We start from the raw sequence: 14,270 nt of genomic DNA on the forward strand, positions 1-14,270 counted from the left end.
TCCCCAAAGTTTTGAAGCGATGGTGTGAGAACCTCACAACAAGCACTATATCACAAAACCCATTATATCTGTAACCTATCACAAAACCCATTATCTCTATAACCCCCTATTTGAGAATCTGCATAGCCCTGTTCATTAACTAGTAGTTGATGACCTTTTTGCAGCCAAGATACCTTATATGGTTAAGGATGTTTAATTCTCAAGTTATTACTTATCCACCATTTCTGCTGCTACAATATTATCTGTAATGCTACTGTCTATGAATAGCTTGCAACACTTAAGCTCTCCATTGAACTGGTTCATGGCTTGCTTTTTGAGGTTTCAACAAAACCCTTTTTAACAAAATGATTCACCTGGCTCTGGTTCATCTTTATGGTGGATAGATGGTGACACCCACTTTCTTGATCAGCACAAACAACCTGATTACTTCTTTCCTTCCTGTAACATCCACCCTGAGATGCTTCCAAGCACTACCAACTCTTGTGACCATACTGATTGCACTTGGAACACTTCCCTCCAAATCCTCTACCTCTACTTTGTGAACCATCTCTGCCATAAAATCTGTCCCCTCTATCTTGAAAACCTCCTCTATTATTACTTTCTCTCGCACTTGAGCTACTAGCCTCTTCTCCACCTTGATGATGTTGCTGCCCTCTATTAGTTTGCTGCCCCCTTCCTCTAAAACCTCTGTTTCTTTATAGCTTCTCTTCTGCTAGGCAACTTGATAAGCTTCTTTCGAAGCTCCTTAGGGACACAAACTTAACTTGGAGACTGTACTACAGAGTCTCAGACCACTAATATAATGCGCCATCTTTTCCATATTTCCTTCAACATGTCCAGTCTTGATTATTAGCTTGTAAAATTCCTTTATATGGTCTTTCAGAGACATTACTCTTTTGAAGAGGTTGGCTTTGTAATCCCAGGGAAGAACTTTTGATTTTAGTTTAGCTAACATTCCATCGCATGACTGGATCCTGTCATTATTTCTTCTTCTCTCATTGTGGACAAAGGCCCACTGCAGTGTAGCGTTACCCTTTAATCTAGTGCATACAAAATTTACTTTCCTGTTCTCGGGTACACACTCATATTCAAAATATTTATCTTAGTCATTAGTCTAGCCAATCAAATCTTCTCCATTCAAACTTCCTGCATAAGTTGGAACCTCTGAAATCCACATTCATGACTGTCCTCAACTGTCTTTCCTCAAATCCTTCCTGCTCTCCTTGTTCACATTCATTATCATCTCTTTGTTGTTCTTCTTCATCACTTGCATCCTCAATAGGGGTTCCTCTTCTGTGTGCCCACTCTAGAGCTTCCATCCTTGCAATCAAATGCTGTGTCATCTTATGAACTCCATCACCACAGTTCCTTCTGCCCCTACCTCGAGATCCTCCTCTGTCTATTCTTATGGGAGGTGTCTTGTCCATACACTAATTGCCCAATCACTTGCAGGCTTTGATACCACTTGATAACAATCTTACCAGTATCCAAATACCAATCTATATAGTTTGCAAAGAATTCAAGTAACAAAGAAATGGCAATGGGCTATAATGATAGGAAGTTAAGGTTGAATTAATAACAATCCTTACACTCTTTAGACACGAGAGACATGAATTTAAATGCAATTTTTATTGATTAAAGTCATTTTTTTTAACAGAGTACTGGTAATGTGCCTTCTACAAATCTGAGAACTACAAACTTTACAGTATCCTATCTAAGTGCACAATCAACCTCTACCCAACTGGTCTCCTTCAACAGACCTACCACATGATTTCTTTCGATCTGCAAATTTTCTTGCATTTTTTCTTTCTTTCTTTCTACTGTTTGAGACTCCATTTTTTTTGACCTCTGCAACTACACCACGACTCTGTGAAATTCTAGTTGGTGGTGTTACTGGTTTGTTGGGCGCTACCCCATCTGTTCATTCACTTTTGTCAATTCTACTCTGCTGTTGGGATCTTTCTGGGTGGTCGGAGTGTGCTCTGCTGGAGCCCTGTGCATTCTCTTTTCCTGCTGTTGCATGGCTGCCACCTGCCTGTTTAACTGCTGTGATTGTTAGCTTTGTTTATCAGGGCTTGGTTGTCCTGATGCCTACTACTCTAGCTACCTTGTCTCAGAACGTGAGCACTCCTCAATCTCAACCACAGTCTTCACCTCTGACATATCAGTGGGTTATAGACAAAATGGCCAAACTGGAAACCGAGAATCAGAACCCACATGACACTTTCCAGACCCTTACATCAATGGTCTCTGATCTACAACAACTTGTCGCTTTCAATACTGCAACTTCTACGAGCAAAACAGCGGGCCTTAAAACACACATTGGAACTATCATTGATCAGTTTGGAGAAATTGATTCCATTAAAGACAAACAAGCTGAACTGGTTGACAAGCAAACCTCCCTGATCTCATCAATGGAACAACAAATTAAATCCCAGGTCTCCATCTGCAGGAACACCAGTAATACACCCCTTTTGGGAGTTGAGTCGATTGTCCAAGCAAAGATTAATGACAAGCACATCAGGCGTGCCAGGGAGCTCAACATGCAATGATCACAACTAGGCTGCCTACTCCCTTCTTTAGGACCAGCTAGACATCGTGGACGTCACTCCTGACAGGGTTTGGATTGGACCAGACAATACTCTTTTTCTTAGATTTCTTTTGCTGGCTGACATGATGTGGGTTCTCAGAATGAAGAGAGATTCTCTCTCTTCCTACTAAGATTTCTCTGGATGAAGACCTCACGAGAACACATATTGTGGAATTTAACACTCGTGGTATTGTTGTGAAGGCCAGACGCAATGGGAAGTGGGTTGTCATTCAGGACATTAGAGCTGTTATTTGTGACTCTCCTCCCCCTGGTTGCAAACTAAGGCAGACTCCAAGGCCAAATGATGATCCCCGCAACAGTTGAAGGGGGAGAGGCCTCCTTTTGGCTCTCTCTTTATCAATTGCTGTAATGGCGATGACACCTTTTGGTCCTTGCTTGGTCTTTTTCAAGACTTCGTTGGTTCCGTTGATATCCTTGCTCTCACCAAGACTCATGAGAACCCTTCTCATCCTTTCTTGGCGCTGTTGGGTATTAGTGGCTTTCTATTTGTAGAGACGAGGTTAGGGCATTTGGTGGGGTCAGAGGTTCTGGTGGTATTATTTGCTTGATTGGTGATCACCTTTTTGGGCTCATCTCCATCTGATCATCTTTTTGGATTCACCTCGATTTGATCACCTTTTTGGGCTCACCTCAATCGTCCATTCTAATTCTTTGGCTAGATATATGCGGGTCCATGTCGCTCGCTTTGCCCCCCAATTTAGAGACATCTTTGTTGTTGTATTACTTCCTACACCTTATACTTTTCATAGTGCAGATGATGGGGATCCTTTATGAACTTACACGAGTGCATCTCTAGATTCTCTACCATGGGTGACATCATCATCCTAGTAGACTTTAATGCATGTAATAGGGATATCCAAAGTTCTCTTGATGATTGAGGGTCGGATTCGACTTGTACCTTTGAGGTTGGTCCTTCTAGCCTGAATCTTCAACGCTCATTCGAGGATAGGGGCCTCTCACATGCTACGAGCATCATCTCCTTCAATTTTGCGAGGCTTCCAATCTGGGGATCTTGAATGGGCTTCCATGCTTTCTTGTCTTCAGGCTCTTCACCTACTAGCTTCATTGTGGTGGTGCGAGTGTTGTGGATTATGTTCTCTCTTGCACCTCCTTTATCCCCTCCATCACCCACTTCACTATCTCTCGCCTCCCCCTTTCTGATCATGCTCTTCTCAGCCTCTCTCTTCGCCCCTCTCCGCTTGCTCCATCCCCCACTCCTCCCCCTCCTTGCTGAGCCACCCCCCAGTCGTACTTCCATTCTCTTTTAAGAGCGCGACAACCTCTTTTTCCAAGTAGTCGATGCTTCCTCCATGTTCGTCCTCTTGGCATCCACACTTTGGGAGTCTACCACCCCCTCCATCCCTCATCAGACCAACCCTCTCTCCCATAGCCCTAAGTAAAGAAGCTCCTATCCTATGAACCAATGGTTTAGTGATGACTGGAAAGCCTTCCATCGTTTGCTTCACTCTGCTTTCACCTCACTCACTTTCCTTCACCTAGTTGCACCTCTCTTAGCACCTTTGGTTCAAGAAGCGCTGCATTCCGTCCCAGTGCTAGACTCTTTGTGCCTCCCTCTTGCATTTCCCCAAGATTTTCTGGCATACGTTGTTCCCGCGCTACTCCCACCCTCCCTCCACCCTAGACCACAACTCCCTTTTCACCCACACCTCCACTTCACTCCTCCAACCCATTGCCACCTCAATATTGTCTCCACCATCAACGAGGCTATTAGATTCATGAGATGTAGTAGAGTTGTGCGTGAGGAAGGGTTCCAAGCGAAACTCTTCAAACTTGGCTACATGGTCTTGGGCTCCTTCCTTTTTATGCTCTTTAATAGAGTAGTTTGTATAGGTTTTTTGGACTCTTGGTTGAGACACATGATATACTTCATTTATAAGGTCGAGCCTGCTTCCAATCCCTGTAATTACATGACTATCATGATTGGGTAGACTTTGCCAAACTCAATGCGACTACGTTGAACACTATTCTTTCCAGAAAGCTTAACAGGAGGGGTTGTTGTGCGAGGTTTTAGATTGGCTTTCATACAAACTTTTAGACCATAGATCACATCTCAACTCTTTGGGCTATTATTGAGGAGGCTCACAACTGCTCGACGAAAGTTTATTGTTGCTTTGTTTTTTTTCGCAAAGCTTTTGACTCTCTTCCTAGAGAGGTTCTCTTCCAGAGACTTAGAGACAATAGAATCTCCGCGACTCTTTTGGTGGCATAATAAGATTATGAGTCCGTTGTGGGCAAATTTAGGACCTTGTACAATTTTTCTAATCTGATACGAGTGCCTCTCTCCCCCTCTTTTATTTGGTATCTACATTGATGAGCTTGAGGCCCTCCTTGGCAATTCTTCGCTCCCAACAATGGTTGTTACTTGCACTAGGTCTTGATTTCCATTCTCCTTTTTGCGAATGATGTGGTTCTTTTGGCTTCCTTTCCAAAGGGTCTTCAATAACTTCTTGATGGTTCGACCTCCTGTGACTTGAGACAACTTGTGGTCTTTAATTTCCTGAACACTTCCCATCTTCACTTCTATTTTCAAGGTTGCAAGATTGAGATTGCTTCTTCTTACATGTACGTTAGGGTCAAGTTCTCTGGTCCCCACTTCAGTTTGTGACCTTCTATGCAGCCTAGAGTCAAACACGGGCTCAGATCTCTTGCCATGCTTGAGAGACAATGCTTTATACATCACCTTTAGGACACTATGTCCAAGTTGTCCCTCACGGACTCCTTGGTTATACCGAATTTTCTTTACGATTTTGTTGTTTGGGGCCCCTTCCTTCTCGACATTGATTGTGTCTTCATCAAGAGGGCTTAGATTCTCCTCCTTGGTCAGACCGACTATTCTTTACAGATATGTTGTTTGGGACCCCTCCCTTCTCAACACCGATTGGATATCCGTTGAGAGGGCTTAGATTCTCCTCTATCACACCATTAGATGCCATGGATCCACTCACAACATTGTCTTGGTGGAGTTTGGGGCTCATCCTTCTAGGGTTAGGGCTATCTTTGACTTAGTTTTGTTTCTTCACCACCTCCATTGCTTCATAGACTCTATTGATGGGCGTCACAAATACTCCTACCTAGCTTGTTGCTCCTTGACTTCCATTGCCTTCTCTGATCCTAGATGTAGAGCTCGTTGTTGGTTTGTGTAGGCCTCTGCCATGTTGGGCTCAATTGGGATCGAGATTGATCTCCTCCCTCCCTTTTAGTATTCTCTAGATGCCCCTGCCCACCTCCTTTCCTCTTAGTAGGAGCTAAACGACCACGTTCGTCTTGACATCTACATACAAGACATTACCACAACCTGATGCAGCCCCTTTAGTGGCCTTCGATTGAGGATGGCCTTCTATGTTGAGCACTTTGTGGATATCTAGCACAGTGTCATGGTGCATCCCTAGTAATTGTCTCGGCGTTGGAACCATGCCCTTTGCATCTCCTTGGGTACTTTTCGTGTTGGTTCCCACTGGCTCTGCATTCAAACCGACCATTACATTGACATAGTTGACTGGATCTGCCACCTTTGTACCTTGATTGAGGCCGAGACTGAGTTTCATTTTATCTTCAGGTGTCCCATCTTCTATGAGATCAGAGGGAGGTATCTGTGCTTTCTCAGAGAGTGCAGGTTGCTTGCGTCCTTTTTCAACTACAAGTGGTGCCTAACTCTTTACCTTCAGGATACCACACGGTTTTAGGACCACACCTTATAGGCCCTTGTTCCTTCAAGGCAGGCTTTTGATCATCATATCACTTCCTTTTTCTCACCTACGCTCACGACCCAGGGTTTGAAGCGGCTACTCGACTCCTCTACTTCCAGTCATACCAGGTGGATGAGGTTTCACAGCGACTATAGTCATCAGCAACATGTGGTACTATGCAGCAGACCAGGGTTCATCCTCACCTTGGGTCCTATGCCTCGGTGCTAGACTTCTTTCCACCCAGAAAGGACCCGTAGTCTTTCTGGTTGGATTGCTTTGTGTTCCTTTTTGTTTCTTTTCAACATTGTTTAGTCTTGCTTGTAGTTGTTTCCCTTGTCGTATGCTTTCAGTCCCTTAGACCCTTGCGGTCTCTTGTTGGACATTAATAAATTTATTTTATGTCTTCATTCTCTCTTTCTTTCCCCATGCAGTTTGTCTTTTCCAATTCTCTCCACCATCACATTTTCCGTTGTGACCGTTCATTTCTTGGTACATTGATTTCTAAAACGAGTCAATATTTTATTCAAACTGCCAGATTTCTGATGCTTATATGAGGAACTCAAAAATAATTGACGTATCTTATCCACTTCCTTGGTGACAACAAAGAAATCAGAGAGTTCCTTGTCTCCCTATGACATGAAGTGTAAATTGTTTCCAAATGTAGAGTGGCAACAGGATATTCCAGCAAACACCAATTGACGTGAACACCGAATAGAAAGTGACAAAAGACTGTCACACAACACCATACCCAAACAGAAGTAGAATGAACTGAAGAAAAACAAATTCTTAGAGCATAACAAAAACCAAAATTTGAAAAGTGGAGATGCCTCTGCATAAGCTTGAGAACAAGATTATTAACAGAGGTACTTTGTAAGCCACCAATACAAAAGATCAACTGAAATTGAAGTTTAAACCAAGAGATAGGTTCAATCACATACCATTTTGCCCAGTGAAAGTATGCTAAATATGAATATGAAGATCATTGGATCTCTAGAGCCATTTGAGTTTCCTTGTTTTGATTTTTAAAGAGTCTCATGTGGTTAAAGAAGTAAGCTTGTTTGGACATAACTATGTGTATCCATATTATATGATTTTAGCATCTTTGTTATATTATCAATATTAATTCATGGTTTTCTCAAACACAGTACTAGTGAAAAGACTGATTAAAGATGCACAATCTTTTTAGAAAATGAATTGGGAAGCCTGCTCGAAACAATCTTCAGATTGCTGCATTATTTATATTGTTGAAAATATGTTTGTAAAAGGGTAAAAAGATCAAAGTGAGTTTTAGGTTATTTTCCAAGGAGACACCAATTTGGTGTATGACCTCTCTTGTAGATCTCTTGTGCAATTTTTTTACAAGGAGAATATTTTTCAAATAACCAAATATACTTGTGATCTCCTTTATAGAGAATGCAGTCTTTCACCATAAAGCCTACTTGTTTTAAAACTAAGTCTTGATACTCGTTACACTTCATAGAAGTCTTCGTCTTAAAAAAAAATGTAAATGTAATAAAATCTCAGCATAAAAGAAGTAACCTTTTGCAGAGACATACTAAGTGACCTTCACATTCTTACGAAAACAAATGGAGTTCTTTGTATGATATACTATAGGGGGGTCTTAAAACCCATACGAGTTCAAGCATATACAAACAAACAAATTCATGGATAGTTGATCTTTTTAATTTTAAAATGCTATATCTTATTTTATTCATTGCATGTTTCCTCTAACACATGGTTTCCCTAATACAGTAAGAAAAATAGTATCTTTATATAATAGGTTTTATACTTTCCACACCCATTCAATCATTATTATTGTCATTTGCTTGATCTAAACCCACTTTTGAGATGCTAACTTTATGTATTTTTCAGGAGTATAGAGGAACCCAATGGACTCTGCCATCCCTTGTGCTATTTGCAAGCAACTTATGAAGCTTGAAAATAACCAAAAGAAGAGACAATAAATCTGCAATGCAATTCAGCGTTGGTGAAAGTAAAGTTTGTGACTATATTGAAATAAACACGAGTATCTAATAATAGTGAATGTTTGTTGAAAATTACCTCAGAACTTTTCATAAATTTTTGGACAATCATTGTAAATTACATTTCTTCCAAGAGAAATACTTTAGTGAGAGACCATTGCCATATATATTTTCAATCAAACATAGATGGAACAAATGTAAAGTTATAATGTTTTTATTTCAATTGTTTTATTATTCTAGAATTGACCCAAGTCATGATTTCTAATGAGAGTACTCATGTCTTTAGGATAGGAAAATGTTCATTTCTAAATGCTCATGATCTCTTACATAAATTGCACTTAATAATATAGCTTACAACAAATGAGATCCATTGCATATTATCTACGAGGCTTGCATAACCTATCAAGGATTTGATTGTCACCTCTTTCAAGCCACAAGCTCACAATCAATGAACTTAGATTACATGGGAGATGAATAAAATACAAAACCAGTACAAATCTTAGAGAAAACTCAAGGCCAAATTTGGTTATATAAGTCTTCTAAAAAATGTTGGATTTTGAATATTTTTTAGATAAAGACAAGTAGTGGGTTTCTATAGGCCCTCTAACTTTTGAAATGTGAAAATTTAGTGAATCATCAATCATATTAATTAAAATATAATAGCAATCAACTAAGCGTCTGGAACTCCATGTCCACCCCAAATTAAAAAAAATTCTCAAGACCTATAAATAACAAAATACGAGGACATGTTCTCCCCTTTCCTATTCCCCTCCACCTCCCCCTAAGCTTCGTGTTATGGAGATGGAGACATCTCAAGGACTTAGGGCTGAAATGGGGTGTCCACCCGTTGTACCGCCACTACCACCCAGATGGTTGAAGACAACCAAGAGCCTTCATGGTGTCTAAGGGATGCCCACAGGTCTCCTAAACATCTTAGGAACTTCGACAATTTCATGCCCCTAGACTTCTCAAAATTGTATTTCTTTTAATATATTTGTAAGCACATCAAATATATACATTTTTTTTGGCTGATTGAAGGACATTTTAGATCATTTGCAAACTTAAAATGGACAATTTAGGAGGGTTTGTAGCTGCTATTGCATATTATTTTTTATTATTCTAGCCAACCAAAATCAAAATTCAAATGGGGTTTTCTATGTTGGTGTTTATATGTTTGCAATTCATGTGGTGTAGCTGTCATATTTTTCCAACAATTCATTAGCCAATTTATTTTCATATATGCTGAATTTTAGTGTATAGTTATGAATGACAATAGTACTGTTGATAAAATATCAGTCATAATCAGCAGTCATATTTGATGTTGACACATACAATCCATATCTTAAGATCTTAATATTTGTAATTTTTCTATTTTACTAATTTGACAAAGTTTCATTTGAAATGTAATTCTTATACGTTTTTTCATAACTAGTTTCTCTAGTACTATATGTATGCAAGCACCACCCCCTGCCACCTCCCCTTGGTTGTCCCCCTTACCATTCTCAAGCTTAGATCTTTGTTTACCCATCCCTCCATCCCCAATGGGTAGTGGAACATTGGCAATAATCAAACTCATAGAAATACTATTAATCGACACCCATTTTTAGTTTGAAATGTGACTGTTAACTATTTTCGAAGAAGCACTCTTGTTTGGATTTAGATTTTCAACTTTTACAATTATCCACATATGTTTTTGTAGAAGAAATAAACTCTCTTTCTTCCTCATTGTTTTCACTACTAAGCCCAACCTCTAATCTGAATATCTTCACAAGAGAACAATCCCTACTCTAAAATTCCCTTCATTTTTAATCATTCTTTGAAATTAGCTTAAATCAATTCCAATATTTTTAATTTTCTCTTTCTTCATTAAATCATTTGATGGTATCCTAGCCTTGGTGTCTTGAGGTAGCTTGACATCCTATTGTATCTCATCATATTTTCATTTCATTTCTACATTTTTTTTCTTTTTGCACTCTAGGATTCCAACAATAAATGCTTGTCTTGCTCACATGATTTCTCTTTCTATTGAACTAGATGGAGTTCAATCTAAGGAACATCTAACCAGCTAATGATAGGGACAAAATATTTAATCTTGATATGATTAATTAGGATGACTTAGTGAAAAACAATAAATATGAGGTTGGATGACATTTATTATTTTTAGCACGGGTCCACAACACCCTATTTACAAGGCTAGTAGAGTGAGCCATATAATCAAAGCTAATATAACAAAGATCATATTGTTTTTGCCTCCACCAAGAAGATTAAGAGTCAACTTCGATGAAGCTTTATGTTTGAACCTAGAATGCTAGGTGCAAGTTGCATCATTCAGGATGATATTGGCAAAATAAGTTGGTTTAGTTTCCAAAAAAAAGTGTCACCAATTACCAATAATGAGTTAGAAGTACAATCTTTTCTAGTGGGATTAAAACTATATAAGTAGATAATAGTCAGTCAACACAATCCTCAAAGACAACAATTCATATTGGAAGCTAAGATTGACCATCAAATACATTTGGCCTATTCTTGAACACATTGCTATACAAAAGTAGATAAGATAAGGTAAGATAATATTAATGTCCATCAAGAGACCACAACACGGGTCTATGGGACTGGGAGCTTACAACCAACATGGCACCAAATGGACCACCAAACGATGTCGATAAAATAGCACCAAATGGAACACCGAACGACACCGATAAAAGAGCAAGCACAAAACCGAAAATAGAAGATGATGAAGAGAGCAAGAGTCACCCCAAACATGATTAGGACTTAGGGTTCCGAGATATGTTGGCAAACTTTGATGATGTAATTGAGGAAATCATATCTTTGGTAGCTTTTATCTTATCTTATCATGTTTGTTATGAAGAATCATGAAAAATATGCTCAAGGAATTACCTTTTGTATGAGTGAAATCTCCACAACTACTTGAGCAATTTGATTACTATCATGCAGTTCTCTTTGTTTAGGCACATCAAAGATCACTCACAAGGTCAATATACCTAGTGTTCAATGCAAATGATTCTCCCATTAATATCTAGTTGTATTAGATCTTTCACCTATGTTCTTCACATGGATTGGAAGCTATTGATGGTTGGATTTGCAAAACAAGTTGTGCAAGGATACGTTTCCACTAGATACCATCGTTTTGGTTGTAGACTTCGAAGAGAACTACACACTACAACCACAAAATGAGGTGCAAGCAATGTATTATACTTCTTAACAAGTTTCCATATTTGTTCACATAACATTCATGCATTCACCTACAAGTACAGAGGATGACAGGAAGAGTTTGAGGGAGTACCATTTTTGGATTAGTGATGATCAATCACATTCTATGGAGATTGTACATGGTTGTTTTAAACTATTTTATGAAGATTTGGCTAATAGGGGTATACCATATCGTTAACACATTATTTGGTCAGACAATTGCACATCTCAATTCAAGAATGCACATATGTTCTATTAGTTGAGCAGGATGCATAGGTTGTTTAGAATCCAATATATGTGGAATTTCACAGAGGCTAGTCATGGAAAGGAGAGCACAATGGTGCAAACACATGCATCAAAAGAGCCTTAGCTCGTGAAGAACTAAAGTACAAAGATGGAGCAATATTGACAGATGCAAAATCCATTGTCCAGTGGTGTAACACTACAATGGGTCTAGGTAAGGAAGGCGAGTCTACGGTTTGTAGATTTTTTTGGTTGATAGATAATACTAACATTGCACCATACAAGGATTGTTGCACAATAATAGGATCAAGTGAGTTGCACTCTTTTAGAAGCTTTGATGCAGGTTCATGGAGTATCAACACACAAAAAATGACATGCTATTGTCCATCATGTGTAGAGGAAAACTAGGATGAGTGTGAGTCGATTGAATGGGTGGACAAATGGGATATACAGGTTTTAGACCTAATTGACACCTATCCTCCCTCACAAGCACTGGAAATGGTAGAGATAGATTCGTCCATTGACTTTGACCGCTTGTTTGATCTAGTGCAACTTGGTAATATATATATATATATACATATATAATTTTAATATGTAACTTATAACTTTAACCTAATTATTTTTTGAATCAATGATTGCATTTTGTACATTTATTACTGCAAGCCATGTTTTTGCTGTTATTGCACCTGAAGACAATGAAGAAGGGACAAATTATTATTTCTGTCGTTGTGTTTAAGCCAAACAACAATTGGATCACTCGGTTATAGATGGTGAAGGTGTAGAGTACCATATCAGTGCAGTGGTTGTAACCAACACATGGCTTAGACGATATTCTATAAAGAACCCTAACTTGTGGTTATTCGAGGATTGACAGAGAGAGATTCTTCATTATTCGAACCTTGTTGTCACATCAAATGTCCACTTGATAAAATATGGTAGAAAACCACATAATAAGACTCTTTGGAAAGTTCGCGAGTCAGACCACAAGGCAATACTTGAGATATTAAAATGTAGAGTGGATCTAGTTGGTTAATTAGAGAGAGAGAGAGAGAGAGAGAGAGAGAGAGAGAGAGAGAGTAGGGGATGCATGGAAGAGACAGTAAAGAGACACAACCCTCCAATAGGTAATAAACAGTCATTTTGAGAATTTGAAGCAAGTGCATTCAATAAAGAAAAGGAACATATCATTGAAGGATCTATATGCATATATGAATATTAACCAATAAAAAAAATTAAAAAATACCAATATTGAGTATTGTATACAACAATTTTTTTTTCCAAACCAAAGGCAATAAGTAATTCATAATAGTCAAACAATTAAGAACCAGCTATATATATGAACCATATTTTTCTTACATATGTATATAGTATTATTGACCAAATCAGAATTAGAAAAATGATATTGCACATAATCTCCACTACAAGAACATGGAAGCTTTGTGATTTTAATAGTTATATTCTTTAGTCTCAAAAATGGACATTACAAATATTGCTCACTAATCCTTTACAATAGAAAATTATTACAAAAAATGACATGTACTTGTACAAGGACATTATATATTATAGAAATCCCACACCGAAGTAGTTGGCTAACCGCTCAAAAAATAGTAACTGAATGCGAGTGGGATCATAAAGATAGCTTGATAAACTAGTATCCCCTTTACTCAAGCAACATCTTGGTCATCTACTTGACTGGGACATGTTTGGGAACTGACAATCTCCATTAAACTCAAGTCTCCATTTAAAGGTGGTAATGATCTTTTTGTTGTTTTGTTAAGATCATTAATATATTTCGATGATAACTTTGAGGGATCATGCCCAACTTGAGTATCCTGGCTTCCCAAGTCCTGTAAATGCAAGGCCATTGATGAATATGCATTTCTAATTGAAATGTTTGTGGTGTTGGAATGAAGTGCGTGACTAGATTCTTTGCCTACTAATTTTCCAATTTGAGGCTTCGCTTCACATTACTCCATGGATTATTCTATAGCACTTGTTACTTATTTATTTGAAAATTTTGTGCCTGTGTACATGTGCACTCTTTCCCAATAGCTATAGGGTTTGTCTCTTCATACTAAGTAATTGGCATACCCTAGATGGCACCAAGATAACCATTTTCTTCTGAAATGTCCTTCTCTCTGATTAATCTCTCTATTGAGCAAATTTTCTAAATCTTCCTTTGTATATTTAATAGATGTAGCTGCAATTCCTTTGCATATTCGGCTTTCCTCCATAGGAATGAGAAGGCATGGGGAGTTGGTCACTGCATTAAAAAGGTAGTTCTTTTCCATGCCACTGATGGGAATCATTTCAATGTTATTTTCAGAATGGGTACTATATTTGTCTTGAAAGAATAATATATATTGTTTTCAATGTCTTTAAAATATTTGTAGCTTGTAGCCAATTGCTTGTTCATCGCGTTTGAATATTCATGGGAAACTACAGTATTTGTTTACCTAATAGGTCCTAGGAATCTTAACTAGGGTCCTAGAATAGTCTTAGATGGACCCATTTGAC

At 38.5% G+C, this 14,270-nt stretch overlaps 1 pseudogene across 1 annotated transcript in view; it reads left to right on the forward strand.

The window, feature by feature from the left end:
• LOC149560188 (TMV resistance protein N-like) overlaps nucleotides 1-8,542 on the forward strand; it is a 64,542-nt pseudogene extending 56,000 nt beyond the window's left edge. Inside the window, exon 6 of the transcript XR_016363662.1 lies at nucleotides 8,191-8,542. The product of XR_016363662.1 is annotated as a TMV resistance protein N-like (transcript). The remainder of the gene's footprint in view (nucleotides 1-8,190) is intronic.
• Nucleotides 8,543-14,270: the final 5,728 nt, after the last annotated feature.

The sequence above is a fragment of the Cupressus sempervirens genome, chromosome 4 (genome assembly GCF_028749045.1).
Source record: "Cupressus sempervirens isolate cs-2001-9-10 chromosome 4, ASM2874904v1, whole genome shotgun sequence".
Classification (NCBI taxonomy): domain Eukaryota; kingdom Viridiplantae; phylum Streptophyta; class Pinopsida; order Cupressales; family Cupressaceae; genus Cupressus; species Cupressus sempervirens.